Source organism: Capra hircus, chromosome 23 (genome assembly GCF_001704415.2).
Source record: "Capra hircus breed San Clemente chromosome 23, ASM170441v1, whole genome shotgun sequence".
NCBI classification, from domain to species: Eukaryota; Metazoa; Chordata; class Mammalia; order Artiodactyla; family Bovidae; genus Capra; species Capra hircus.
The window spans coordinates 25664096-25668587 of NC_030830.1; the positions used below are offsets into that span (position 1 = coordinate 25664096).

Here is a 4492-nt window from a genome sequence, read left to right on the forward strand (position 1 = left end):
CTGAGAAACTAGGAAATAAACACCCTGGGGATGCTGAGCTGAAATCCTCACAAACTCCAGTGTGGAATGGCTTGGAGGCGGGGTCAGTCAGAGTCCCAAAGAGTGGCAGCAGGGGCTCTACGATATAAGTTCCAGAAATCTGCCGTGAATGTGACTGAATCTGGCAGCTGTCTTAGATACCTACAATGCACATGTCAGCCTACTTCCTCTCCTCATTCAGCCTTGAGGATCAGGCATATTTAGAAGGACTCAACTGCTATGATTAGCCACACACCCAATTCTTGGGCACCCATGTGTTCAGGCTTTTAGATCCAAATTCTTTTCTCTGAGCCTTTTGGCTAAGTATCAAGGTAAAATGATGATTTCCTGTATAGAATTTAATAGAAGGAAATACTGTATTATGAGGACAAGATATCTGAATATCCCTAAAATATCTCCCTCAAAGCTATTTGTTAATTACAAAAGGAAAAGAGTGGATAAACCTGACAGACGTTACTTTAACAAAGTGCTCAAAGTCAGCATCACCAATAATAAGACACATCAATATCTTGTGCCCTTCCTATGATGAACAGGGAAGGGCACTGCTTCCTTCCAGTGGTATTCCTGACCACAAGTATTTAACCTCAGTCTACGCAAGAGTAAATCATCAGACAAACTCAAACTTAGGGAGCTTCTATGAAATAATCAATACTCTTCAAAAGTGTCAATTTCGTGGAAGACAAAGGAAGACTGAGGAACTCTCATAGATCAGAGGAGACAAAGAAACTATGACTACTTCTAAACACAACATGGAATCCAGGACAGGATCCCAGACCAGAGAAAAAGGACATTGTGGGAAGGTAGTGAAACATAAACAAGGTCTGTAGATAAGCTAAGAGCTTTGTATCGTACCACTGTTACTCTCCTAGTTTTTCTTAACTGTCCTATGGTTATAGGATTATAATGTTAATACTAAGAGAGGCAGCATGAGGGTATACAAGAACTCTGTACTATTTTTGCAGCTTTCTCTAAGTATAAAATTATTTCAAAACAAAAATTTTAAAGTAATAGAAAGCTGCCTACAAACAATCTTGGATCAATGTAAGCAAAGGAGAGGCATAAGTTGATGGCCTGCTTTATTAACCAACTCAGTGGACATGAATTTGAGCACACTCCTAGAGACAGCAGAGGAGAGGTGCCTAGCATGCTGCAGTCCATGCAGTCACAAAAAGTTGTATACAACTTAGCAACTGACCAACAACAACAAATAAATCAGACTTTCTAGAAAGGTAGGAAATAACAATAATGTAAAGATATATATATATGTATGTATATATATTGTGTAGAATGAGACTTATCCATGCTGGAGTAACCAAAACTGATGCAGAAATTAACTTCTAAGTCAGAACATTGAGATTTTAAAATTTTATCTCAGAATGAAACAACCCACTGGGAAACTCTCTTTCTAAATCCAAGTAAGTTTTTTTTTTTTTTTCCCTCAAACAAGCCCTTTGCCTCTATGATCACAAGCTAATGCAGAAAAATCTTAGGTAAGGCAAAGCCCAGAGAAGGGTCCGGTGCCCTGAAGGCTTCAGGAAGGCTCCCACATTCTGACTACCCAATATCTCACAGCTGCCAAGACACATACCCACCCTGTCTAGAAGATCAGTGTTTAGATACGATTACAAACAAACTGTGTTCTTGTTGGCAGTTCAGTTCAGTTCAGTCACTCAGTTGTGTCTGACTCTTTGCGACCGCATGAAACACAGCACACCAGGCCTCCCTGTCCATCACCAACTCCCGGAGTCCACCCAAACCCATGTCCATCAAGTTGGTGATGCCATCCAACCATCTCATCCTCTGTCGTCCCCTTCTCCTCCTGCCCTCAATCTTTCCCAGCATCAGGGTCTTTTCAAATGAGTCAGCTCTTTGCATCAAAATATTGGAGTTTCAGCTTCAACATCAGTCCTTCCAATGAACACTCAGGACTGATCTCCCTTAGGATGGACTGGTTGGATCTCCTTGCAGTCCAAGGGACTCTCAAGAGTCTTCTCCAATACCACAGTTCAAAAGTAGCAATTTTTTGGTGCTCAGCTTTCTTTATAGTCCAAATCTCACATCCATACATGACCACTGGAAAAACCATAGCCTTCACTAGATGGACCTTTGTTGGCCAAGTAACATCTCTGCTTTTGAATATGCTATCTGCTGCTGCTGCTGCCGCTAAGTCCCTTCAGTCGTGTCCGACTCTGTGCAACCCCATAGACGGCAGCCCACCAGGCTCCTCTGTCCCTGGGATTCTCCAGTTGAGAACACTGGAGTGGGTTGCCATTTCCTTCTCTAATGCATGAAAGTGAAAAGTGAAAGTGAAGTCGCTCAGTCATGTCCAACTCTTAGCGACCCCGTGGACTGCAGCCTACCAGGCTCCTCCAGCCAAGGGATTTTCCAGGCAAGAGTACTGGAGTGGGGTGCCATTGCTGTCTCCATTTGAATATGCTATCTAGGTTGGTCATAAATTTCCTTCCAAGGAGTAAGCGTCTTTTAATTTCAGGGCTGCAGTCACCATCTACATTGACTTTGGAGCGCCCCCTCCCCCCCAAAAAAAAGTCAGCCACTGTTTCCCCTGTTTCCCCATCTATTTCCCATGAAGTGATGGGACCAGATGCCATGATCTTAGTTTTCTGAATGTTGAGTTTTAAGCCAACTTTTTCACTCTCCTCTTTCACTTTGATCAAGAGCCTCTTTGGTTCTTCACTTTCTGCCATTAGGGTGGTGTCATCTGCATATCTGAGGTTATTGATATTTCTCCTGGCAATCTTGATTCCAGCTTGTGTTTCCTCCAGCCCAGCATTTCTCATGATGTACTCTGCATAGAAGTTAAATAAGCAGGGTGACAATATACAGCCTTGACATACTCCTTTTCCTATTTGGAACCAGTCTGTTGTTCCATGTCCAGTTCTAACTGTTGCTTCCTGACCTGCATACAGATTTCTCAAGAAGCAGGTCAGGTGGCCTGGTACGCCCATCTCTTTCAGAATTTTCCACAGTTTGTTGTGATCCACACAGTCAAAGGTTTTGGCATGGTCAATATGCCCAATATCATAGCTATCAGGGAAACACAAATTAAAGCCCATTAAAGTTGAGATACTTTAATGGGTATCTCATACCCATACAGCTAATATTAGGAAGACTGAGTCCCAAGTTAACAACTAAAACCATAGTAGGCAGAACAAAGCAAAGACATAAACAATCACAACTAATATATCAAACCATATACTGAGTACTTACTCTACATGCCAGACACTGTTCTAAGCCCCTCTACATATATTACCTCAATTCATCCCCAAAATAACCCTCTTTGATAGGTCTTATTAACAGACCCACATTACAGATGAAGAAACTGAAGCCAGGAAGTATAATGCCTCCCATACCAAGTATATTTTTTGTCAGGTATATTGAATTTAATTACATATAATAAAATCCAATCTTTTTAGGTTCATAACAATATAAACTATAAACCCAACTCTCAAAAAGTTCCCTCAGCCCCTTTTGCAGTTGACCCCTCTCCCACTCTAGACTCTGGCAACCACTGATCCATTTTCTTTTCTTACACTTTTGCCTCTCCTATAATGTTACACAATGAAGTAATACAATGTGGAACTTTTTATTATCTGACTCTTTTTACTTAGCATAAAGCGTTTGAGATTTATAGAGGTTGTTGCATTTATTAGTTTCTCATTTCTTTAAATTACTAAGTTCTATTCCATTGTATGAATTAATCACCATTTTCTGAATGATACTGCTATCAACATTTTGCATATATGTCTTTTTGTGGACATATGTATATGCTTTAATTCCTCTTGCCTATATACCTATCCTAAGAGTGAGACTGTTAGGTCTTATGGTAATTGTATGTGTAACTATAAGAAACTGACAGGCCTGCAATGCCATACTGAATGAAGGGATGCAATGGAGGCAGGCCTGAGCTGCTGCTGTGGCCACGTAGAGCTCACCTGTCAGAAGAATATGAAAAACCTGAGTGACAGGGTTAAGGGAAAGCGCCGAGATGTGGACTTTCTACTGCCACTGGCAAACAGAGGGACTCAGAGATCATGTAGCAGAACCAAAAAAAGGCAAACGAGAGGGAGGAACCCAAGTTGTGGCTTCGTGTCCAGCCCTTTTGCCCTCTGCTTGTGTGCCTGGAGGCAGTCCCACAACATGGGTGTTTTCTCCTGGAGAGCTCACAGATCCCAGCATCTATGGCAGCCGCTTTGCCCTGAGTCTGCAGGGGTCCCTTTTGTGTTTCTTCCCCTCAGATACCCTCTCTCTAACTGGGTCACTCCTGGGGGTGAGGGGGTTACCCCTTCTCAGTGATTTTTATCCTTGTGGGGCTCACCCCAAAGTATTAAAAGTAGCTTTGTAACTCAAAAAGAAACTGACACATTATTTTCCAAAATAGCCATACTTTTTCACATTCAGCAATATATGAGACTTCCAGTTGTTCTACGTCCTT

The 4492-nt window shown here is 41.8% G+C and overlaps 1 pseudogene; it reads left to right on the forward strand.

Moving 5' to 3' along the window:
* On the forward strand, positions 4006-4259 carry LOC102186066 (annotated as a pseudogene).